The sequence below is a fragment of the Triturus cristatus genome, chromosome 2_1, assembly GCF_964204655.1.
Source record: "Triturus cristatus chromosome 2_1, aTriCri1.1, whole genome shotgun sequence".
In the NCBI taxonomy this organism is placed as follows: domain Eukaryota; kingdom Metazoa; phylum Chordata; class Amphibia; order Caudata; family Salamandridae; genus Triturus; species Triturus cristatus.
In genome coordinates, this window is record NC_140581.1 from 1,000,915,674 (window position 1) to 1,000,942,668 (window position 26,995).

Sequence of the window (26,995 nt, forward strand, 5' to 3'; positions counted from 1 at the left end):
GTCTGGCAGGGTAGTATTGCTGAGCATGCCAACCAACCTTCTAAACTTTTGAGTTTGGCAAACAAGAATGAGCATATGTACTATTGGAAATTTGTTTGGTATACGCAAAACCTTCTGGGGTCACCCACTGGCTGTAACTCCGTGTCCAGTCCCTTCCAAAACAGGATGTGCTTCCTTCCATATAGGGACAAGCCTTTTCATCATCTCTAAGTCAAACACAGACTCCAAATTTAAGGTAGACCTTATGGATTGTATAACAAGATGGGAGGCTAGCATTATGCATGCACTCTTATATTTGCTACTCACTCCTCTCCAACAAAAGACACCAAATCTGTTTTTGCCAAGTAACATTCTTGTCTAATTTTTTTCTTTTCCTTATGCATTTGCCACAACCAGAAGCGGTCCGTGGAGGGAGTTCGGTGGGGCAGTGAGGCGGGGGAGGGGCAGGGTGGGGAAATGTAAACACCGGAATATGGATGAAGGGAGGTAAGTACACATTTAAATAAATAAAACGAATTTCGTAGCTCGCGCTGCATCGCATTTTGCGATGCAGCGTGCGCAAAGGAATTCGTTTTATTTATTTAAATGTGTACTTACCTCCCTTCATCCATATTCCGGTGTTTACATTTCCCCACCCTGCCCCTCCCCCGCCCCGCCTCACTGCCCCACCGAACTCCCTCCACGGACCGCTACTGGCCACAACTTTCTATTCATACCTTGCTGTCATCTTCTTAAAATGACCAAATACTCCTCCTTCACATCATTAACATCTTTTATTTTTTTTTCCGTATTAGCCTGAACAACCTTATGAAGTGACTCCTTCCTTTCTTTATGCAACATTCTTCTTACAAACGCCTCCTGAATCTCATGATCAATCTAATCACTCATTTTACTCTTCTACATTCTAATGAAAAGCAGTCTTACTAATTACTCCTTTCTCTATATTTTGTATTCCCTTTTTAATCCTAACTGTTTAACCCTAACATCTCATATTTTAGTGAAATTATGCCAGGCGGCCCTTTACATTGGTTTAATGCCCAATTCAAAATAGGGCCCAATGCATGTGAGATGCGCAAGCAACATCGAACACACTGATGCGTAATGTTCCTCTAAAACCAATGAGCGCAAGCCTGCGTTTGAGAACACTTGTGTTCAAGCTAACCTACTCATGAGCTCACACGGGCCAGGCTGCAGCTCACAACTCCCGATTGAACCTACAATGATTTGCATTCATTGCGAGCATGCACAGCAATGACACCTTATATAGGTATTGGTTTCTAACTGAAGCCTGAAGCAAAGTTGCTGCTTGAGCACTAAGTCCAGTCACATTCTAAACGTTTAAAGTACAACTTCCAAAAATGTGAACCTTGGCACCATACTAGACTAGAAATCCCCCATTATAACATGACACTCCACTACAGCAAAACAAACCTTTGTCTCTCATGTTAAAGTCATAAATAACAAATGGAATGAACTTTAACGTTTCCTGGAAACGAGAACAAAAGAGGAGCAATGTTGATCTGCAGGGTCTTTTTTCTCCTCAGAGATATTCCAATTCTAGTAATATTCAACTCTGAGGAGGAAATAAAAGAGTTTCTGCAAAACACTTTGTCCAACCCGCTCGAAAACAGGCTGTTGTTCCTTCAATGATAGAACAGATCTTTATCTGTTTCAAAACTGCAAGCTGTCTGGGAACCTGTCTCATTACAATTTGCTGAGTATCTCAAAAAGATGGATGTCCAATTGTCAATAATTGTGAGACACTTCAACATAAGCCCCAACTTGTGCTGTTCCTACTTCCACCCTTCTTTATATTGCACCTCCCAACACATTAACTCGAAAGTTCTACCACATCTCACTTCTTTGTGATTGCTAGCAAAAGTGCTTCTAATCACTTGTGAACCTCATTTTTGGCATTCTCTGATTACTCTTCTACTCCATCTTTTCCCTCCCACTTTTTCTCTGCTTTGCCCCCATCTATGTGTTCTTGGACATTTTTCTCTCTCCCATTGTGCAGCATCTAATGCTCATTAACCTCTGCTGAGGCTAATGCCTTATTTTACCCCCTGGACAACCCAGGCCCCATATTGGTAAATCTCAGCTCCAGTTTACTTTGCTCCGCCCTTGACATTCTGCTTCTTCCAAACTGATTCCCAGGTATCTTAACCCATTTTGTCTACAGGCAACATTCTCTCCTACAGCCTGACATGCTCTGTTACGTCGCAATCATTGTGCTGCACAAGCCAGCACCCCTTCTCCCAAGCTCTCACCCGCAGTTCAAGAGTTGACAAGCTCTTAGTAGCAAGCCATCTCTCCATTTGCTTTCTGTGCTCCTCAGAATCGTAACATAAAATCTATTGTGCCCAATGATCTTACACTTCTCCCCCAAAGACACTCAAGCACCACTGCTCTCACTTTTTTGTTGAACCTTGCTGTGACTTCACGCGTTCTTTTTGTTTCCCAAATTCAACAACTTCTACTACTCATGGTCTCCCACACGATGCTTGAGTTGAGGTTTTGTGACCAAGGGAAGGCAGTACATAACCCTTCTCCCACCTCTTGCCATTTAGTTGAATGACTGCTGGCTGAATTCCACTTTCAAGCATGGTGCTGGGATCGGGGACACAGGCTGGAGCATCACCAATCTCCCTCAATTGATGAGATCTTAAGGTTCCTTATGTTATGATTGCATGATGCATGCTACTGGAACACTTGGTATACCACGAGATTTTAGGCCATGGCCATGTGACACAAGAAAAGACTAAGGCGCATATTTACAAAAAAATGTCAGAGCGCAGTGCAACACCAAATTTGGCAACGCAGTACTCTGACATTTTGAAAACGCAGGGATGCGTCATATTTACAAGAGGGCGATTGTTTATGTGCATGAAGGGACACCTTCCTGCACATAAATAATCAATAAGGGTGATTTGCTCTTTCTGTGTGTGCTGCATCACACACACAGAAAGAGCAAAAAACAAGGAGAAATTAATAATTTCTCCTCGTATCGCCATCCTAAGACCAGGTATTCCCTGGAGTTACTTTTTGGTTCTGACCCAGCCTTATAAATCTGGTGCAGAGTTAAAAAGCAATGGGTGTTGTGTTGGAATGCCCACACCACCACCCATTGTACGCCCCTTTGCTGCAGAGGACTTCGGCGGGAAGGAGCATATTCACAAGGTGGGGTTAACCACCTTGTAAATATGGGCAATTCCACTATGCCACCTGAGCGTCACAATAAGTGATAAATATGTCCCTAGGTGAAACAGGCAGCTTTGCATAAAAATATGAATGAGTCAAACAGATTTTCTCGTTCTGTGCTAAAAATCGTTATTAATATAAATGAACAAAAGTCAACAATTAAAAAAACACAGTAAGTACTCTTTGGAAATGGTGAGAATACTTAATTCAATGCACTTGACTTTCAGTAGAAACAAAGTAATGACTCAGGAGTTAAAAAACGCTGCACTTCAATAAATCTTTCATAACTTTCCATGTCCCACAGTGCATTCAAATGCGCAGAATATATCTTATTTTACCGCATAAATCTGAAAGCGCTGAATTGATATTTGCCCATTAAAGAGCTACACTGACAACAAAACTTGTTGTTAAAAAAAGTTAAAGCCTTATGCTGTTCTTTTTGGGGAGTGCGGCTCTGAGTTACTAAACCCCAGTCTTCTGAAAACAAACAGCTTCAACAATCCACAAGATACATTAGGTTGAAGAAAAATTCTCCATACAAGGAGCCGCTCTTTTCGTCCTGCCCAGTCTCCTGGTTCTCTTGGCAGTGCCAACATCCATAAAAAACATGCATTCTCATAGTTTTACATTCCATGATTCATGTGCATGTTGGTGTTTTTTATAATGTATTTTCGGGAGAAGGACCTTTTTTTCTAACCAATTCACATGTTGCCCAGCTCAGGTGTTTTTCTGGCTGCTGTGCATGGCATCTCTCTACCTTCGCTTTTCATTCTTCTATTCCACATCTCCTTATCTCTGTGATTAGACGTGGAGCCCAGGCTGTCCCTAGCCAACTTTTAGTTTTGGATAGGACTACTGTGACGTACTCAGGGGCATATTATCAAGAAACGACGTTAAAATTATCGCCGCATTAGCTGCAGAAAACTGCCGCTAAAGCGGCGATAATGAGCTTGATAATATGCCGCAGAGAATTCCAATAGAAGCCCATGTTCAGGTCTGCCGCTAAAGCGGCGATAATTTTAACGCCGTGCTTGATAATATGCCCCTCAGAATTTGCTCTCCCTTCTCAATGGCAACCAGCCAGCCTGCAGCACGGCCTACCCACATGGAAGGGTCTTCAAGCCCGCATCTGCAGCCATTTTCATTTACGTGCCTAGAAGTCATGTTTATCTTGGAGGAATAACCGCTGCCTTTTCATGACAAATCCTAATCGGGGAACACATTTGCACCCGACTTGCCCAACTATCCTTTTTTCTCTGAGTGACAGGATGTCCTGCGAGGTAGTTCATTTCCTGATACCTGGGCTGGACACTTTGCTTTCGTCCCCACAGATAATTAGAGATTTAAGGGCAAGGTTGCACTCAAATTATAGTGCCTGGTGGCTTATAGACAGATCAAGTCATTAGCACTACACTACAGGCAACATTTCTGATACTAATGTATTCAACTCCTGACTTTTTCCTCCACTCCATAGGCGTAATATATAAAGACAACAAATAATTCAGGCAGACACAAATGTAAATAACATTTGTTAAATAATTGTGGCTTCTTGGATAAGCATGTTAGGTAACAAATTCATTGATGACATACATGGGTGGAAAAATATGAACGACTACATCACTGATGACGTCATTGAAAGAGCACAACACCACCCAGTAAAATTATTAATATAATAACATTATTTAGAGCTGGCACTCAATAAAGAGGTGTTGTGGAAAGTGAATTAATCGAATCACAGAATGCAGCACCATGTACAATGTATTCATTGATCACTAACCAGACATAAAACCAATTAAAAGAGTGTTGCATCGTTTGCCATCATTACTAGACTCGTGGATTATTAGCTAGGTGCAGCACTGTGCAAGGAAAATAATTAAGGAAATATGTATATTACTACTGGAGAAAAGGAAAATGCAGTATTTTGGCTGTACCTGTTGCTGCATTAGTTACATTACACACAGTGCTTAATTTGTAAAATATGAAGTCCAGGTGCTCAAATGTTTGTCGGAGGCCACACCTACTTTTCTCCGGCTCCACCCACTTCCTCCACCGGCTCCACCCACTTAGTCTATTGGCTTCACCCACATCCGCAACTCGCACTGTTAAAAGTTAGATGTAACCGATCTGAATTTCAGCAAGGGAGCCTTCCTCATAAGCAAATGCAACAATAAACGTAATTTTACTGAAAGTAATGAACAATGAAATAGTGATGTCTGAGTTTTTCAAAACTGTTTCTGAAGCTCACTTGGATTATACCATAAAAAAGAATGCATGAGGGGGTACTTGCCTGCATACGATTAAATATCTTCAGATTTGTGAGTTTGAAAGTTGCCTCTAATGGGTGTTCTATATTTAAAAAGAGTTGGACAGGCTTGTCAGGCACACTGAGATTTGGCAATGCCGGATATGCTAGTACAACACTGTGTTTAAAAGTGTGCATTTACAAAAGCTATGGGCAACAATTCTTCTTTAGTACAGTCTTTTAAAAAAGCAATAGTTGATGGTAAAGGCAAGTGCAAAACCAGAGTAAGCCCAGGCTGTGCTCGGCTCTTGGGTTCTTATGCAAAGGTAGTACAAAATATACTGTTAGCACCCGTTTTTGCACTCCCTACAATAACCCACAAGTACCCTTTGTTTCAAAATGATTTGCAAGGATTTTGATATTGTAAGAAAACCGAGATAAAGGTTTTCACGTTCTAACATGAACATGAGAATAAACTCATAGCTGTAGGTTGAGAAACAACTATCTATCTATCTATCTAGGAAGAGAAAGCCACAGCAATTTTTTATGGATATCCTTCCTCTGGGATGATGTATACAAACTTCAGATTAAAAATCTTTTTTTTATTTTTATAAAGTGACATAATGCGTACCAGTTTGGACAAAAACACGTTGCCATGCTTTCAATATAATGTCTTGCAGAAAAAACTATCAGGCTCGTGGGAGGGCTACACTATTTCCATCAACATCGTCTTTCACATCAAAACGAAATATAAGTCAGTGCTTGATTACTCAAAATGCTGTCACACTGTGGTGTTCTGAGAATGACAATCATGTAATAAAAGAGAGAGGTAAAGGCTTCGACGGAAAACGAAAAATATAAGGAAGCATCAAGATGGAGCATGTAAGAGACAAAAGGATATAAAGAAAGAGAGGGAAAAAACAAGAAGCAATAGAGAGCGAAAACAGGGCCAGAGGGACAGGGAAAGAGAGGGAGGGGCAGAAAAAGTTAGTGAACAAAGTGTGGGAGACAGAGAAAGACAAAGAGAGACCACTTTCCAACTGTAATTGCATTAAAGGTATCTTCATGTGGTGTATTCCTAGAGGAGGGAGTGCCTCAGCAGGAAATACCAGTACTTTATGACATTGTCATAGTATTTACCATTTGGCTTCAAATCACGTTAATAACAGGTATTACTTTAACATGAAAATATTAAACTTGTTAAACTGCAGGATCACAAAAGGCTGCGACACCCACCATGCCTCAAATTTGTGCCCCTCCGGGTGCTGACATGTCTTTACACTTGTAATTCTCAAAGTTATCTTCTAAGATTGTACGACCTTCCTGCGGCTTTATGAGTGGAGTCAAGTATGAAAAGAGACCTTATTAATAGGACTGTATGTGTTTTCACGTCGCTGCAAATGTCTTATGTTCATAAAATGGCTTTGTGCTTGTCTTGTAAAGAGAACGTTCTCTTCACCATCCCGCTGCGAATTGATTATATTTAACTGCAAGGTCTAGTCAGTGGCTATGTAGACAATTAAAATCATTGCAGGACGTGGCAATCTGAAAACAAATCTGCACACGCTGCGTGCCACACACGGAACTAAATTATCCAGATTCCAGCCCTTGGCAGGGCCTTAAGTTAACTGCTCCTCGGCCCTAAATTAAGTTTACACATACTACGGGAGCCTATGCAAAATGAAATCACACTTCTTCTACTGTGCCTGTTTGGGAACCAGGACTTACCCATGGACTCGCTGACCTCTCAAATTATCAATCAAACCAACGTCAAGCCTATTTGGCCTTGATACTGCTTAAAACCATGTGTAGAATCTGCTATTTGCATAGCTGCCAAGGTTTCAGATGGCTATGTGTGACATTTGCATAATTTTAGTGTAATTATGAGTGACATTTCACCGACTGTGAGTGACACTTTTTCGCAAGCAATGAAGACGAGGGAAACATATATATATATATATAATTAGAAATTACACCCGTTTGAGCAACGAGAAAGTCTAAGATGATTTTAAAACTGGTGCGCAGCACTAGAAATGGAAGTTATTGGTGGACTTGTGAATGACATATAACTGCTAACTGTGTGACATTTCGAGTGACACTTTCTGTTGAGTAAAAACTATGTAATGAGGTGCACGGAAAGAGATAAATATCAGAACTTATCCACAAGTTCTAATAATATCCTGCAACTGGAGCAAAACCCCTGAAATGAAAGTTTACACTTGCTTTATAATGAACTATGTCCGTAAATGTTGTGGTAGGCTAGCATATACTGTGTGTAATACAATTTTAAAACAATGTGAAAATTCATGTACCTACAGTCGCAGGCTGGGTCCTCGTAGCACTATAACATAGAAGTAACTAGCCACTACTGAGCAAAAAAGGACAGACCCATGTTCCTATCTGGTTACAGCTATTCTGTGCTGCAGATTGACTGATAATTTATCGCAGTTACAACAGAAATACAATTTGTCCTGTGTGTGAAGAAATAAACTGCCAGACTCAGTCTTGGGCCTGAACTCTTCGGTTGGCTGGGCACGGGGGCCAAGAGGGCACAAGTTCCAACAGCAGGCCTGGCGGCAGTTAGAGTGTGCCTGAAAAGACGTCGCTGGAGCCTGCCAAGCAGCACCTGTTTTCGTTTAGAAGTGCTTTATTCTACCTGACTGGCCGGTAGTGGCACATCATTTTTGCGTGCTGTTCACCCGGCTGCCATCTGTGCCAGCCAGAGAGACCTACACAGCACCGATCCCCCTAAATAAAAGAGCTTACTGTAAAATTGAAATAATTTCTTCGGGTAAGGAGAGACACTGCAAAGTTAAAGGGTTTCTCTCTTGACCCGTTCTGTGTCATCCTCCACAGCAGTAGTAAATCCTCCTACGGACCACCTCCTGTGAGCCTGGTGTAATACACAACGGTCGGCACAATCCTAATGGCGCCACTTTGAAGGGCGGGCTCCCGTGACGGCAGAACTCTTTCTTTTACCGGCGCGAGTGATCAAAGTGTTTGGGGGCCTTCCACAAGATCATTTGGATATTATAATTAGGGCTCCCGGTTTTATGGTATTTATGTTTTTTCACATTTCCGTCTGTATTTATCCATATTTATTTTTTCATCATTTTATCTGTATTTATCCGCATTTATTTTTGTGGCAAGCAAAAGAAGCTGCTGAAGCTAGTATTTTTTCACATTTATTTAAATAGACAATGCACACTTTTTGCCGTTTTTTTTTATAGTGTGACTTTGCAACAAAGGTACTGAAGTGCTTAACATGAGCAACAGTTTGTTTACACAAGGTCATTTTCATTTTTACAGACACTGGGGAATTAAGGGATTTGGCCAGACTCATGGGATGGTGAGCAAACCCGAGACTTGAGCCTATATGTTCGCATCCATGGTTGTTAATTCACCCCAGTGCTATGGGTAGTGAAGGTGACATCACAATCCTTTTGCCATCACAGGGTCACATCCACTCTTAGCCCCACAGAAGTCACTTAATTCCTGCTGTGCGACTAAGACAATAAAGCTGAGTGAAAATCAAGGAACGTAAACAGGGCTAATAAGATTCCTGATTTCTTCCTGTTTTTTCCCACAGCAGTGATGACCAGGCAAGTCGGGTGGTTCACCATCTGTAATCCTCACTAACGCTAATTGACCACAACATTCAAGTCCCTCCAAATCTACTACTCCCATTTCCTCCACCCACCACCTTTTTGGTTGATGTATACACCCATTGCCATATAATTAATAAAATAAATGTAAAGACCGAGCCCACAGGTTGACACTTTAGGCCACCAAGATTAATGCACTTGTAATGGGCTCCAACTTCCCCAATACAATTAGAGATCGGGCTACAGAAATGAGGAACGTCAGCGATTAGACAGCTTTTACATGCTGAGAGCTACTCAACAAGTCACCCCTGTGTGCTTGTGCCCTCCTCACCCCTTCAGTATTTGTGTGGTTATACCTGTGTACTAAAAATGCTACAGTTAGCAGCAAGTCAGACTACCTGCAAGGTCTGTAAAGTACAGTGACTTAAGATTGTCCATTTATTTGAAAAGAAAGAACTACGGCCTGGGCTTCGATGAACAATTGCGAGGGCTAGCATTCAAGCATTGCTCGAGACGGCATTTGGTGACAGTCGCTAGGGTTAGGTTTCAGATGTGGAGATATCTACTCACTCATTTGCATGCCTAAATTTCCATTAGACGGCTCTGTGCTTGGCTGGGAGCGAGCATTGCTCTCCAGGGAGAGGCCGTATTCCAGTGTCCTGTCCGCCTTGCATCCGAGTGCTCAAGCACGCATTACCAGGTGATCACTGCATCACGGGAACTACGGCGACTTGGGCAGAGCACTGCACCTCGCTCCTCCGGTGTGCCAATGAGCCTGAAATGCATGCTTGCCTTTGCCACCCTGTAATTAACCTTGGTGTTGTGTTTGGACCTGGGCTGTAGCTGTGAACCAGGCGCTGTTGTACCTCAGACGTGCAGATGTTCACGCGCACTTTAAGATGCGTGGCTACCTTCTTCGGGGTTCAGATCCACAGAGCTCCGAGGTCAAGTGGCAGACCCCACCCGATATATCTGTCTTCACTAAAACTGCTTTGCAGTGAAGAATGGCCATGGACACTAAAGAAAACTACCCGCCCTCTTCACACCGAGCCCCAATATGCTGGTTTCGAACTCATTTTAGGATGGCCGCTGCTTCTGCTGACAGCCAGGACCCTTTCAGTGAAAATATTCAAAGAACATCACTGTCCTGCTGCTCGCCCATTTCTTTGCGCTTTAAACTATGCCTCCGGACAGGCAGTTACTACGAGCTGATGGAGAGACAACAGATGACGATCTTCATGGTGTTGACAGGATTTCGGGGGGGGGGGGCAATTAACCCCGTGATGTATTGATAAAGACTTTCTGGGAGGTATAGTGGCTCGCTCATTAACAGATCAGTCTCACTAGGCAGGAGAGCGCTTAGTTCAGACTTGGGAGGGCGGGGTGATTTAGAGGGGAGAATAATCTTCAGGACATCGCAGTAGCAGTTTCAGATTTCTTTCCTTAGCCCCTTTGCACCTCAGACACTGATTTTCCACAGGAGCACATAGACACCATAAAGCTGGTTGGTAAGTATTTTTCCGTTTCTATTTATAAATACAGACAAAGGAAAAAATGTTTTCCGTCTGTATTTATGTGTAAAAATCCGTTTAAACGGAAAACCGGGAGCCCTAATTATAATGTGTATGATCGACAGTCACGGGCCTCTACTAGGCCAGGACAGGCACTGCAGTAGTGCAACATGGACTCTGAAGCCGACGAGCTACCACCACGGTGACCGTCGTCACGCCACCAAGCTAAAAAATATAAAAACAGCTTTGGTATGGCAATTGTATACTTACGGTTTACTCGTGGTGGGGGCTCGTGGCACTGCCTTATTCACTGGATATGCCTCTGCTTCTCAACGCCGTTGGGCTGACTATGACTCGTGGGTGGGGTGCGGCCGCGGGGGAGTGTCAGGTCGTCACGTGACACTATGGAAAACAATCTGCGCAGGCTGCTTGCAGCACACAGCCCTGCAAAACTAAATACATCTAGATTCCTGCCCAATTCAGTGTTCCTACTCCCGCCCACCAGCAACACTGAACCAAGGGCCGTGACCTCCATCGTATTACATGAATTTGGCTTAGGCAGCAGCTCTCACAGCCGCAATACTTCACCGGGACTGAATTTGGAGACAATAACAACACTTTGCGCAACAAAGCAGTCATGCCGATGTGACATGCAGAAGCCACCATGTGTAGACCCGGCCCTGATAAGTAAGTGCCGGTGCTAAGCACCGGAAAGCCCCGGCACAAATTAAGCACTGATTACACAGGAACAAGTCAGGCCAGCTTTCCATTGTGTAAGTAGACGTTGCCGAAGGAGCACCGGTCCCCCAAAAAGTACAGGTCCTGGGGCAAAGAACCCCGGAAGCTCTTCTCGTGTGAGGGCCCTGTCTTCCACATTGAAAGCACAGCAGTAGAAGTTTATGCTAATGTGCAGTGCAGTTAAGTACAGAAATCAGCCATGGAATATTAACTGTGTGGGGAAAAGAATCAATCGAGTGCTGGACCTTGTGTAGAGTTCATTAAAAGATCACATAAGTCTTCAGGCAAATCAGGCACGAAGTGAGAAAATCTGTAGGAGCTTCAGATTTTCCTGCTATCACGCTGGCATATAATGTTAAACTACATTATAGGACAAGTGGTAAACAACGTTTACCACAAATCTTTTTGCCTGCACGGAATCACAACACAGTCGTTACAACAACCGCGTTGTGATTCCGCATACCATTACTCCGCAAGTCGGAACAACGACTTGCGGAGGGGGAGGGGGGTGTTGGAATTAAAATCCAACACCTTCCCTATTGTCCGTACAGACTGGAGTTGGAATAGTAAATTATACTATTCCAACATCCAGCGCCCCCCTCCGCAAGTCGTTGTTCCAACTTGCGGAGTAATGGTATGCAGAATCACTACGCGGTCGTTGTATCAACCGCGTTGTGATTCCATGCGGGGAAAAAGACTGCAGGATAAAAAAGTACATTCAGGACAAGCATGGGATAGGACAAGCATGGGAGTGAAAAGGGAGACAAATGCAATTTGGCAGGGGTACTAAGTGAGAGAAAACACAATCTTTTGTTAAATAACCAACATTTTTGAACACTTCCAAAGCAGCGAGGAAGAGAGTGTGTTTGCGTTTTTGTCTGTATCTATGTAAAAATTCTTTCTAAAATCCGAGAGACACCTCACCATACCCGACTGTAAGCTCATGTACGTGTTACCCAGAAAATACATTCATTAGAGTGATGCAACACCCCAAACACCTCTGATGAAGCTACGCCCCTGAGAAAGCGTTTCATTGTACACTGTTTACCATTATCTTCGTAACAAAGGTTCAATGCCATGTAGAGCTTTTACTTTGAAAAGGAATAACACTTCATCTCGAATGCTCTACTGAATAAATGTCATAAAAATGTGTACCTAGTGTACCTAGTAGGCCCTTAGGACGCATACATTCAGCATGGGTATGTCTCACAAATGTGACGGCCAATGCCCCTCTAATGCCTGTGCCAGATCTGTGCAAATACTGGAGGACGTATGCGGCATAGGAATGCAGAATCACACTTGCAGTCTAGGTGTTAAAATATACAAACAGTACCAAGCAAAACAAACATTAAGAAACTACACACAAAAATTAACACGGAACGCCCAAGTAAGTTGTACGCAAATATTACTGCTCCTGATCACTATAACAACTGTGGTCACTGTGCTGCTCATAACCTAATGTTCACAGAGTACAAACATTATGAGCCGCTCTCAAAGGAAGCAACAGACCAATGTTAACTGAGGTGGGTCAATCTATGACAGAACAGTCAGCAGGAGACAATCCCAGGTATAGTCACATCTAACAGGTTTGCGCCACTGAGTTCACTAGAATGTTGACTGAGTGTAGTCCCTCCCGTGCCAAATGCCCTTCCAACACAGTGTCGGGTGGGCTATCGGGGATGGGTCCTCTAGATCTTGTAAGGGGTGCAACTTTGTTTCCTGAACAGAACAGTCAATTGAAGTGGCTCCTACTGTGCTGTCTGCGATCACTATGCAAATTGCAACCCAAAATTCACAACATAAGGCTCAACCTCCTCTCTCCTATGGAACAAAGGCCTCATGTGAACCTATTGAGAGACATCTGAATTCTGTTATAATGATTGATCAACTGGATTTACCCAACTAAATCATTGATATAACCTTAAAATACTTGTACAGGAAAGTAGGACCTGCTTCTATGGTTTCCCCCACGTTTTGCCTGGTGCTAAGCAGTTATTGACTAGTCTGACTGGGATCCTGCTAATCAGGACCCCAGTCTAGCTGCTTTCTCCCTAAATTGTTATGTTCAGTACTTAGGTACACCCTAGCTTGCATACTGGGGTACCCGTATAAGTCCCTAGTATATGGTACCCATGTACCCAGGGCATAGGTACACCAGGGGTCCCCCATGGGCTGAAGCATGCATCATGCCACCCATGAGCGACCATTCAAAATGGAACTACAGGCCTTCCATTGCAGCCTGTGTAAGTTGGTGCTTGCACCACTTACTAAAGGTATAGGTTTCCTGTATCTAGGTCACTGCACTTAAAACCTATAAGTCACCTTTCTAGCAAGCCTTTGCAATCCTGAAGGCAGGGTGCTTGGTTCTAAGTGAGAGGGTCCCCACTACACCTCTACAGCCTACAGAGTCCATTCTCCCGGGTTGTGAGTGAAGCAGCATGTGTACGTTTTGGCAGGAAGGGTGAATGCACCAGGAACTTTAGCGTTAAACGCGGTATAAGGCAGGGTTGTGTTTTAGCTCCCCTTTTATTTATTTTATTTATAAATAATGTTGATGCTATTTTAAAAGAAGTACCTGCAGATGCTCCAATGATTAACGGCACCCCCGTCCCGGTGTTATTATACGCCGACGATGCTGTATTGCTGTCAAGAACCCCGATAGGGTTACAACGATTAATGGACAGTTTTGCATCTTTTATTGAAGCTAAAAAATTAGTTATCAATAAAAGCAAAACTTATACAATGATCTGTGGCCCAAAGAAAATTAAACATGCAGCGAAAGGGTTTTTTATAGACAAGTTAAAAGTGCAGCAGGTGGACAAATTCTGTTATTTAGGTATAACTTTTGCTGAGGATAAAAATTGGACACATGAATTTAATAATATACGCAATAAAATGGCTAGAAATGCACATGGAATTTTTAGATTTGCACAGAAAATTGGGGATCGTAGGACCAGAGATATGGTAAAAATTTATCAGGCTAGATGTGTTTCGATTGCATTATATGGGGCTGGAATTTGGGGTTACAGTGGCGTACATGAGTTGCAACTGGAACAGAATTCTTTCCTTAAAAAAGTTTTGTGTTTACCCACTTCGGCCTCCAATGCATTATGTCACCGTGAACTAAATGTTAACTACTTATCCGATCTCTTGTCACTTAGACCTTTGATGTTGTGGAGATCAATTTGGTTGAATGAAGAAAAATCTTTCACTAGGTCTATAATCCAGGACTGTATGCGATTAGATAAGGTTAAAGCAATACCCTGGATTAAATACATTATTATGTGCTTTTCGGATATTTTCAACCTGAATATTGTAACTGATCCAAACGCTGTTTTATTAATCCCCAAGATTGAGCTGAAAAGGGTTTTTCTAGCCTTTGTCGAGAGGAAAAGAATAGTAATTGCAGGTTCTTTGTCCACTGTTATGTTTTATAACAGATATCTGTCCATGGATGGATTTCCCGTCTATCTAACTCTTGTCACCAGACCAACACATAAATTTGTACTAACTAGATTGAGATTTGGAATAGTGCATCATCTGGTGGCACATCCTGTAATGAGAAAATATCCTATAGGCCCTTGTAGATGTGACGGTTTTTCCAAGCAGAGCACAATGCACTTTATATTATTTTGTAAGCTGTACTCTAACTTTCGTGTTATTCTGCTAAAGCCCATGTTTGTTAAATATGGTACACGCACGGTTGAGCAGGCTATGAAATTGTTTTTTAACTTACAATCTGCTGATATTTGTTTTTATACTGCTTCCTTTTTAAACAAATGCATCAACCTGAGGAAAAGTATGTGTTTTTTAGATGTAGATATGTAATTTTAGGTGTATTTTATGTTTTTTAATGATTAATAATGTATATGAAATGTGATTATGTCTGCTATAAGTGTTCATGTTTTGTATTTGTGAATGTGACTGTGTTTGCTTTTATGGACATTAACTTGCTCCGAATAAAGCTGAATTGAATTGAATTGAATTGAGTGAAGCAGCCATATACTATATAGAGGGGCACCGTGCAACTTTCCTGATGACCATCTTGAAACCGGCTGCAACGAATCCTATCATGTTTGGCATCAAATATGTTGGAATCATACCCCCACACCATAAACAGTGTGGGAGGTATGATTTGGGACCGGGTGGGTGCGCTTCTCAGTGCCACAAAGTCAGCACGAGGGGCACATTTGGTGTCCCTGTGCACAGACCAGTTGAAACCAGTCCTGGGAGCCATAAGCTCCCGCTCTGGCGTGAAACTGGACAAAGGACATGGGAGAAACCTCCCCCGTCCAGGCCCTCTCCTGGGGGGGAATCCCCTGAATCATCCTAACCCTTTCCTAAGGGTACTTAAGGGCTTACCTGGGTGTAGGTCACTAGATTCATTGTGTAACAAGATTCAGATCACCACTTATTCTTCTACCGTCTGGGCACTTGGGACTTTGCTGGACTTCTTTTGGGCTCGACTTCATCTCCCTTCCAGTTTGCTGCATCGTTTGTGCCTGTGCACCATACAGGAACCTTCCAAGGCCTGTGGGCATCAAAGACATCTGAAGGAATCACCCTTGGAGTGAAGGAGTCACTCCCCTGCATTTGCAGGCACCTCAACTAAGTCGACCTGTCTGCTGATCCTGAGCTCCTCCGGACTCCATAAGGTTCTGCAACACAGGTGGTGGTTTTCCACAGCTCCCAAGGCCTACCCTGCACTCTCAGCAAGTTTGAGGCCAGTATCCCTCGTGGGGGATGCAATAACTGAACCCCTGCGCACTGCGTCAACTTGCAGTTGCAAAGGTTTGTTGGCTTCCTTCCAAGAAGATCTTCGGGCTCCAAGTATCTCCAACCGCAAGCACCTGCAGTGATGAGTCTTCATCCACATCGCATCATGTGCACCGTAGACTGCATCTTTTGGTGAGCTGCTTGAGGTCCTCTAGCGACTCCAGTGCCTCCAGCCTGTGAGCCCTTTTGAGGGTCACCTTTGCTTCTTATGGGCTCCCCTTATTGCTCAGGGCCTGCCCTGACTCCCCTGCTTGTGGTGAGTCCCCTGGACCTTGCTTGTCCCGACGTTGCATCTTTTTCAAATCCTGCATTGGTTGCATTTGCCATCGCTTGTTGGTGCTCCCACCAGACACCGACCCCTCAGCACTCAACATCCTTTGTGGGACAGCTCGTGCACAGCTCCTGGTCTTCCTCAGCATTGCCTGGTCCTCACAGCTGCAGAGTCAAGGTAATTGTCACCCATCCTGCATCACCACACATCAGAGGGAGTTGTTCTTCTAAGTCTCCCAGTCACTTCTGAGTGACATAGACTCTGTCCCCTCTGTTTGCAGGTACCTCTCATCTAGAATCCACCTTAGGATTCCACCGGACACTTTCTCCTTCATCAGCAGCGGCACTTTCCTGAAGTCCTCGACTGGGTTTGACGGCGGTTTCCAACACCACTTCACACCTATGCACCCGGCTTCCCTGGTGTAGGTAACGTGGGTACCACGGTATCCATGGGAGGGGTGGCTCTCCAACCTTCTGTCTTCCACGGGGTTTCTTCAGGGTCCACTGGGAAGGGTCCTTAATCTGTCAAAATCAAACTGCAACTTACACAGAGCTATACGGAGCACACAGTCGTGTTCCCACACTGCACACGCTCTCTGTGGGTTCCCTATCTACTCTCCTTGGGTGCTTCCTTGGGTCCCCAGCATTTCTATATCCTCTCAACCTTTCCTTGTTGTGGGTCTTATACCACTTTCTTAGTATATGGTTTGGTCCCCGCCTTGGACCCACTGTGTATTCTGTGCCATTTACTGTGTTTTTTTGCAAAGTATTGTGTGCATTGTGATTATGTCCTGGTAGAGATATCTAAACGTGTTAGAGAGGATTATATAATAAATACATATTTTTATAAATACTTTGTGTGGTTCTTTTTCTCTTAATCCATACTATGAGATTGCATTCTGGTACAACAAGCTGCTTTACACTCCTTCTGGACTAAGCCTGAAGGCTGCGCTCCACAGCTACCACTTAGAGAGCTTTCTAAGGTTGTTTAAGACCCCTTAAATCACCATAATGGTTGTCTGGACTGGTGCAAGGCGCCCACTTACATTAGTGGACATCATATACCAGGCCAGCTTCTCACGAATTGTATCTCAGTTTACACTGTTTGTGTAAGAGGTTCTGCAATGTATTTTGATTGGAAAGATCTGAACTGTTTTATGTTTTTCCTATAAACTAGAAGTCTGATATCCTGTAGCCCACAGGTAATGATTATACCAGGTCAATTGGTTTGAGTCCAAGAGGGAGAGCTCTTACAGCAGACTTGGGTCAGATGAGGCCATCAATAATTCTGTTGCCCGATGTGTGAAATCATTAGTCATGCAACACATGTTGAGTAGAAACCCTAAGAAGGAGCAAAACTCTATGGGGAAATCATCAGGTATGCATAATATTTGTATAGTGCGAACATAGCCAAAGACAGCGGAGTGCTGTACATAGTCAAAGGCAAGCATAAAATCAATGTGTAATAGGAGAGGGAGCTGAATTGAGGATGATTAATGTTTTGCGATGTAGTGCTCTTTAAAGGCATGTCTCAACTCTTTCCTGAATTGCAGCAGCATTGTGGCGGTGCTGATGAATACAAGGATGTTATTCCAGAGTCTGTGTGGCCAATGTGACAGACTCAGGACACTGATATATTTATTTATTTATTGAGGCCTTTTTCTAATGCTAACGTTCACCTAGTGCTCACTTCGTAGAGCTGTACATACAAAGTGTGACTACAAGTGGAGAATATGAGTGGAGTGGAGACCATATAATAAGATATTAGATACATAAGTGGGGCACATATGAGCAGGAAGGGTTAAGGAGTTTCGGGGGATAGATAGCATACTATCTTATCAACCAATAACCTGCTATGCACGACCTAGTATCTAAATGAGGGAATAGCTGGTCAGGTAAAAATTGGCTACTAAGGACAGAAATGGACAAACATCAAAGAGTGTGAGCAGAGTGTGGCAAATGGTTTGAAGTAGGATTCATGTGAAAAATTTGGTTGTTGGTTGAAGGGAATTTGACCCCTTCCCAAGCAACAGCCGCAATCTCTGTCAGGGCGAACCACATGCAGTCACTAAATTACCTGTGCTTAACTTTCTGGTAGCTTTGGCACCAAAGCAGTCAAGCTTAACTTAGAGGCAATGTGCAAAGTATTTATGCAGCACTCAAACAGTAATAAAGTGAAAACACAACACAAGAAAAATCCCACACCAATTTAGGAAAATAGAGTACATTTTAATACATTATTTGACACCAAAATGGCAAAAAAACTATCAGAAATGGAGGCATGCAATTTCAGATAATTGAGGTAAGTATAGTGCCTAAAACCACAAAGCGCCACTTGTGGATATCTGGTCATGCTTGATCGGGTGAAAGTCATAAGTTCAGGTCAAGCGCAATAGAGCACAGGCCAGATAGAGGGAATAGGCTAGTCCGGCTGAAAAAGTTACCTTCTAAAGTCCAGCGCAAAGAGTTTCATCTGCGGTGGAGGAGGCCAGGCTGAAGAACGTCATGGATGGTTGTTGCTTTAGTGCGAAGAGCAGGCCAGGCGTTGCAGATGATAGTCGCTGTAGCATGAAGGTCCTGTTCGGGGTTGTGGACGGTCGTTGCTAAAGCTTTGCATTGACAGTCACTGCAGGCTGCCGATACTGTAGTCTGAAGTGCAGATCTCACATTGCTGGTCGCCACTGGCAGTTGCTGTAGTACAAAGAGTTGGGTTCACTTGACCGTCACGTTTACAGTCAGTGTGGGTGACAAGATTGTGATGTGAATTGGCCCGTTCGCGGTTGCAAAGAACCCCAACCTTCAGGATATCTCCCTTTCTTCAAGAAGGAGCTCAATTGATGCCACACCAAGGGTGATGGATCTGGCAGGCACCTCTTGAGGATCACAAACTCACCGCAGCAGAGACCAGCCAGGCTCGGGTAGGTCCAGTTGCAGGTTCAAGCAGCTCCGATGCAGCATGTCAGCTGGGCAGTTGCAGGGAGACCTCTGGAACTTGTTATTTCCATGTAGCTCAGAACAGGAGGTCCGTCAGCTGACCCTTGGAGTCACTTGCAGCCTGCGATAAAGGGTGCAGGTTCAGTCCTCTTTCTCAGCAAGCAGAGCAGGCCTCAAGCAGCAGGGCAGCACCGCGTCTTTCTTTTGTAGCATCCACAGGTCCAGTAGAGTACTGAAGAGTGGGTCTGAGTGTCTTCTTTTTTAAACCTGGTGCCCACTTTGAAGTGAGAGAAGCTTCTGGAGTTTCCCCCCCACAGAGGTGTCTGTCATTTCCTGCCTCTCTGCTCTGGCCCCAGTGTGTACAGGGGCCCAATATTCTATCATGAAGTCCTTTGTGTGTGAGCTGGGTCAATGCTTTGGAAGGTCAAGTGTGGTAGGTGACAGCTATGCCCTTAAGCCAGAATGGCACATCCTGTCAAAACCCAGGCCCTTTATTGTGATGCTGTCTGGGAAGAATAAATAAAGGCAAAATACCCCTAGTCATGTGACTAAAAGGACAAACAAAAACTTCCAACACTACTTAAGGTAATCACATTTTGCAGTCTCTATTTCCCTTTGTTAATCCGATCTGAAGAGCCATTTAAATGTTATTTTGAGAATTTGATTTCCTTTGCTGTCATTTGCATTAATATATTTCCCCAAAAAACTGCAGGATTGCTTGCTTTCTGCAAGCCACTGGCACAGCAGCTCAACTATTTTATGTGCTCTGTGAATATGAGGCTTTACAGGTAGGAAACCCACTGAGTGCTTCCAGGGCCGGGTTTAGAGTGAGAGGCGCCCGGTGCGACAATCTTTTTTGTCTAACCCACCCCCAGTAACCTTGATCTCCATGGATTCCCTCACTTCCACCTTCCAAAAGTGTCACTCAACCCTCCACAGACCCTTTCTCACATGCATTTCTTTTGTTTTATTGCCCTACTCATACCAACCCTAGGGTGTCAGAGCACTTTGCATCACACACACGTTATACAGAGGTAATGAATCTTATGTGTGTAAATCATTTAATGGGAAATGTTACACAAAACAATTAGGAATACCGTTCTGTGATCTGCATGGTATACGTTCTTTGCAGCTGGCACATTAACCCTCTGTGCTACATTATGAGTAAAAACTACCTCCAGACAAAACTTCATCTCTCTTCAGCAGAAACATTAATCACCTGCGTTATCATGACATTTTATTGTTACCTTAAAACAGCTAGACAGCAGGGAAATAATGAACTCAGCATCTCTACCGAGGTTAGCGCCACGAGCAGCTGCACCAATCGTACCAACCTGGGTGCTTATTTGGGACGGTCTGGGCTTGACTTGGGTGTTGTAGGCTATTTTGAAAAATGGCAATCTTGGGATTATACCTGAGGAATTTCTGGTTCGTGAAATGCACCATTTAAAAACGTTATCTTTAATTGTGTATTAAGTTTTCTAGAAGTGTATGCTGTACAATGCATCTTTGGAACTCATTTTCTTCTTAAACCCATAACACTTTGCAAACCCACCGTCTTTTGGTTGGCGCTCGTCCACTGTGCTCGTTCGCATGCTGTACTTGGATCAATACTTTCCGCCCACCACCTTTACGATTCATTAGCCACCACTGTAACCTAGGGGTGACATATATATTGAAAAGGAAGATTTAGGCCTGACAAAAAGTTCATTTTGTCCAGGTCGAATGGCAGTTTCAAACAGCATATAAGTGCTGCAATGGCAGGCCTGAGACAGGTTTAAAAAGTCTTCAGTGGATGGCATAAAAAGTGCTGCAGGTCCAATAGTAGCATTTAATTTACAGGCTCTCGGAATCTGTAGCACCATTTACTAGGGACTTCAAATAAATTAAATGTGCCAATTGGATGTCAGCCAAAGTTACCATCTTTAAAGGAAAGAGCACTGGTTAGCAGTGGTAAAGTGCACAGATTCCTAAAAGCCAAGAAAAACGGGTTCAGAAACAAGTGGGGTAAAGGCATAATGTTTGGGGGGAGAGGCCCAAGTCCAGCAAATCCCAAACTGTTTCTCAAATTAGCTGAATGCTCTCTCGAAATCTTCACTATTAAACAGCTTCCTGAAAGTGATATAGCGTGGTTGTAATCTCAGGCATATATTGAGGGTATTTCAATGTTGTGGCCCTTGAACTCCATGCGTTCTCCTGCAAGGTTTAGTATGCTTGAGCTCCTGCTGGCAAACGCGCTATCAGAGGATCACAAAGTTCTTTAATTGTAGCATAGAACCATTTTTGTGAATTAGTTTGGGACTTTACCCTGGCTATATAATATAATCCATTTATAATGCTGCAGATGGTATGAACAATCAAGCCAATCTGGTAAATGTCTATATTAAATTTTCAATTGCGTTCAGCTCTTCATTTCCTAAGTACAGTGGGCCTCACACCACTCCCACCATCCACCAACCCCTCGCCTAATTACCCTTATTTTTCTAAGGCTGATCCCCTTTGGTCACTGGATTCATGTTATCACCCACCCAGGACCATTTCTTTACATCTGCTCCTACCTTATATCCTCAGTATGCAAGCCGTATGCGGTCCCATAGCTGGGACTTCAACTCGAACCATCATTCATCCGGGCAACAACTTCTCGCCCTCGGATATCCCATGTTCCATCCAGAAGCCATCAGACTCGCCCAGCCCGCCCACCACTCTTAGCACTCGCATAGGCTTTGTCCTTGCCTCTGCTGATGGGAGTACCTTCCTGGCTGCTATATTATAGATCAAAGCGAAAAGTAATGTCCATCACGTCACCCACAGCCGGTTACCCAAATGACTAACACACCAGGGATGATGTGTCTTACAGCTCTTTTCACCCATCACCAGGTGACAATCAAGTCTGTCTTCTGTCAACAGAATACCCTGGTGTGTGGGCCATTTCACACATTAAAAAGTTAACAGAAGGGGGAAGTGGAAGGAAGTGCAAAATTCATCAGGTGCACGAACTCATAAATTTGTGTGTACTCACAAATGTTTTGCATCATTACCAATTCTTAAACACACAAAAATCTACTCCAGATAAGTTTGAAGTGCCTCTCTTGGATGGAGAAGAAAAGCGAACACCTCCTAAGTTCATAAAAGAGGAGAGAAATATGCCCCCATACCCCAAAAGAATAATGTACTGGTCGAGAAAAAAAGTGCAAAAAATTGATGAGCAAACACAGAAATCAGACATGAGGACAATCTGCAGAAGTAAGTGGGTCGATTCGATCCCATCCTATGTAGTCCCTTGTGGATAATTACTAATTAAATTGCTTCTGCGGATATAGCGGAAGGACTTTCTTCAGAAATGAATACCAAGCGAGTTGCCAATTCATGGTGGTCTGCTGGGCATCCTTTCTTGTTTCTCAAAAGCAAACCCTAGCCGGAGTTGTATCTGAAAAATAAAAATTATAATGGCCTGAATACACACAAAGCTTCCTCCCAGCTTATTGTGAGGGCCTTTATTGATTTTCCCTGCCCATGTCCACAATGCCGTGTGTGGTGGACTCAGGAAGAGGGAAATCTCCACTGAGTGAACATGCAGTAAAGGCGGGGTACCTGTGACGGGTAGGCTGCTGCCAAAGACGGACCATCGCAGACCCAGCAAGGCTATCAAAGACTCTATGCGCAGTCACTCATCTGTTCCTCCACCTCCAAAAGAGATGGGGAAGAGGTAAGGGTGGCAAAGCAGGAGTCCCACCAATGTGGAACAAGGCTCCCTAGACTACAAAATCTGAATGAGCTTCCAAAGCCTCAGTTGGGAGTGTCTTAGTGTTGGCTGCGATAATTATCGAACCTAATAAAAATCAACACATGGGGTTCTGAATTTATTGGGTGAGATACTTATTGCCAATTTCGAGTTGACTCCTCAGAAAATACAAGGACATAATGTGCGAATGTTCGTGCTTTTTTGCATGCCCCGATATTTAATGAGCATTTTTTTCCTGTTAAAATTCAGAGAGGGAGTCCAGGCTTTATTGCACCGGCTAATGACAGCGTGTACAAATCTGCCCAGCTCATAATACCGAGGAATTTCAATGATTACTCATAGGAATGCGTTTGAAATCCATTCCAATCTAAGCAAAACAGACGACGGGTATATATTCGACGTTTAAAGCCACGTTTGTGATTGAGCCTCTAAATCAGCCTTTGATAGTTGTCGAAATGTTCTTCATTTTTTCCAAAATTCGAAAAATATCGTTTTTGTGGATCACAGTTTTACAAATGTAATTCTTCGAAACGCTCCATTTCAAAATTTTTAGAAAATACTTAATCGGTTCTGTACATGTGACTGGGTGCAGTGCCCTTGTTGCAATTTTTGCAAAACGCATTCATCTAGTGAACAGAAATAAGATTACGTCACTTTTCATGTATGCTCATTTCTTAAAGGTACAATGGTTTTTGGGAAGAACCCTGATTTCAGAGGCCAATCATAAACAGCACCCGACATTAAACTGGTTTTGACCCCGACACGACAACGTCACAACTTCACACAGCTGTTAATACATTACCTTGACTTGAGCCTGCTTTTGAGACAGATGTAGCAAGCGCAGTACGTACAGGTCGTAAAAGAGACATTTATGGAGTCATAAAAGTTAAGGTGACAAGTGATTTTCAGCATGAAATAACATTGGTGTAATGGAGTCGTAAATAATCCTGGTGCAAATAGGGTGTTTGATGCACATGGAAATCAGAGCGGCATGACTTATAAATGCAAAAGTTTGATATATACTCAGCCCTGTATCTTCGACTCTGTAAAGAGTATAGTAGAACGCTGCACAGATTTCCAGGTATCCTCGAAGCAGGCTCGTGTGACGTGGGAATCGAACGAAAGGTCACATTTGACGAAGATGAACTGCCGGTTCTTGTCAACGGTACGCTTCCGGCGGTGAACGAACACGTCTCACTCCCGCGCTCAGCGGCTGACAGCAGAAGAGACACAGGCTGAGGGAAGGCTCAGGTGAAGATTTAAAGCAATGCGCCCTGAAGGCAAACTCGACAGAGAGCCCAAGGTCCGGACGGGATGCGGAGTAGGTGGCTGCGGTCAATGAGGTCTATGTTTCAAGTAGTCTTGTGTGTAAGCAGCACTGGTATATTCTATGGGGAGATTTACAAGCCTCTTGCGCCACTTTTGCGTCACTTTTACCATGTTAAAAGTGACGCAAAAGTGGCGCAAGGGGCTTGTAAATCTGCCCCTATACGTTTTAATTTGTCTGTTTAATGTTCTTTTTTGATCTTACTTACTAGATTCTGTTTGCAAGAGTTTGCAGTGGTGAGGGAAGGGGGGGGGTCCGCCCATGTACAGTGCATTTGCTACTAATAGGCGCACTGTCTCGGTCTGCACCCAATGCACATACTTAAGGGTGCATGGTGGCGCAGAGTGGACAGTGCACACTATCTGCAATGTGGCCCCACTATCAGGGCCGGACTGGGAACACAAACCAGCCTAGGCAATTCAGTTAGATCGCCCCCCGGGGGAATGTGTGAGGGGTGCTAGTGAGAAGCACTGCTGCTGCTTTTGTTAGAGGGGCCGATGTTGCAGCACTGCTGCAAAATCAGCCCCCAGTAACAAACATGCCCCCCATACCACTCAAAAACTGCCCCCCCCCCCACCCTTGCAGCCCATAGGGAAAACGCCCGGTGCCCGCTACAGCCAGTCCGGCCTTGTCCACTATGCATTTCCTCACTTGAAAATATATCAATGACCCGGAATTGCAAATGGGTGCATGACACCTCTTTGTGTGAGAAAGCAAAAGACACACAGTTGATGGACAGAATGCAAAACAAATCAAAACATTCATCCCCAGTCAAGAGATCTGGGTTACATCCATCATTCTTTTGCTCACCATGCCACCCCAGTTTCGATCTGGCCATATGCAAATCAGTCTTGACCCTGTGCCTCATGGGAACAGTCCAGCCCGAACTGCCAAGCCAGGTCCTCCCTGGACCGAAAACAAGCATCCTGGGACCAGTTTCGGGGTTTCACCCCTCATCAGCCAGGATAGCTTGAATCCACTTTGCAGCAGTGAGGTGTATCGTTGGCTGCACACAACTTGAATAAATAAAGAGCAGTCTTCAGCTCATCCACTAACTCGCAAACTTAGTGTATGAGCAATAGAAAATGCTACAGGGAAATAGAACAGTAGCTGAAAGTGCTGCTCTGCTTTCCTCTACAGGGTGACACCCAATCATTAGGAGACCACTGAAGGTCAATCTTGAGGTGTGGGCACTTGTATTTATCTCTCATCCTTTTGATACCGTCAGAACCCAGTTCAAAGGCTGGAGTGCAGGATGGGCATACAGATACTGAGAGCACAGTTCTTCCACACACTTAGCTTTGCCCTGATTAAAAATGTGTGCCTACGTAATGCATATTACAGAAGTTGTTGCCCAAGCATCTTGGGCCCTTCGGTAATCCAATAGTGCACAGAAGCCTACCTGAATGTGCACACCTTTTGCAATTTCTAGCAGTAACCGTTCCACCTCATTGTATCCTTTTGATATAATCATGGTCTCTTGTATTTTAAGTGCAATAGCCATGTCCTCTCAAAGAGTTGTCGTGTGGGTTATCCTAGCCCCTCGCTGCTCCTATAGCAGTAACCATGGCCTTTCACCGTTCAAATAGTCGTAATTATAACCCCTCCAATGTCCTGCATCATTGGTCCTATCCAGTCACCACTGCCGGAGGGGTATGAATAGCTCTCACTATCAAGCTGCGTCAGTCACTATACTAGCACCATCAACGTTCGTATAGCTATAACCAATTTGAAAGGCTCACATCCTCGCTACGTGCACTGGCAGGTTGCTGCTCGACCACCGGCCCTGGGAGCGGGCTGAGGGTGAGGAGGGTGCTAGCAAAAAGCACTGCTAGCGCTTTTCTTACAGTGTGCTGATATTGCAGCACTGCTGCAAAACAAGCCCCCAGTAAGAAAAGCGCCCCAAGCTGGCACAAAACCGTCCCCCACCCCTCCGGCCCACCGGGCAAATGCCTGGTGCTCGCGAAGGCCAGTCAGGCCCTGCTGGAAAGGCCTTATAGACAGGGGAGAGCCTTTCCTGAAATTGTGCTTTCTGCAGAAGAAGACTGATGGAACAAAGACATGGGCTCCCTCGAGCCTCTGCTTCCAGCATATAAAACATCTGTCAGGAGGTGCAACATTTCCAGAAGGCCTCTGCTGCTGACCACCGCACCGGGTCGCTTTGGGTAATGTGTGCATCCGCACCCACTTCAACGCAGCCCCCAGCCCCTAGCAGGATAAATAAATAATATGTGGACATTTACTGTCTGAGGGGAGAAACCAGAGGGCCATGGAGACCCCTGCAGACTTCTGCAAGTATTCCACCTTAATACCAGCTATAGCTCCAAAATGTCACGCTATCAGAAGATCTTGGACACAATTTTAAGGACCAAATATCAACAAGACCGGTATATAGGCGTAAGTGTAGATTTATTTTACTTAATTCCGCAGATATGTACCTGTACTCTGTGTGTGTTTGTGGTTGTGAGCGTGTGTATGTCTGTCTGTAGTGTTTGTCTGTTTCTCGCGATACTGTGGTCCCTGATATTTTAGCCACAATATTTTGGCAGCACAATGTCTCTGTACTCAATAATTCAACATACAGTCCTTCTGCACATGGGGACAGACTGAGACATAAGCATCCCTTTATTCCTTCGGGTCTAGCTAGCG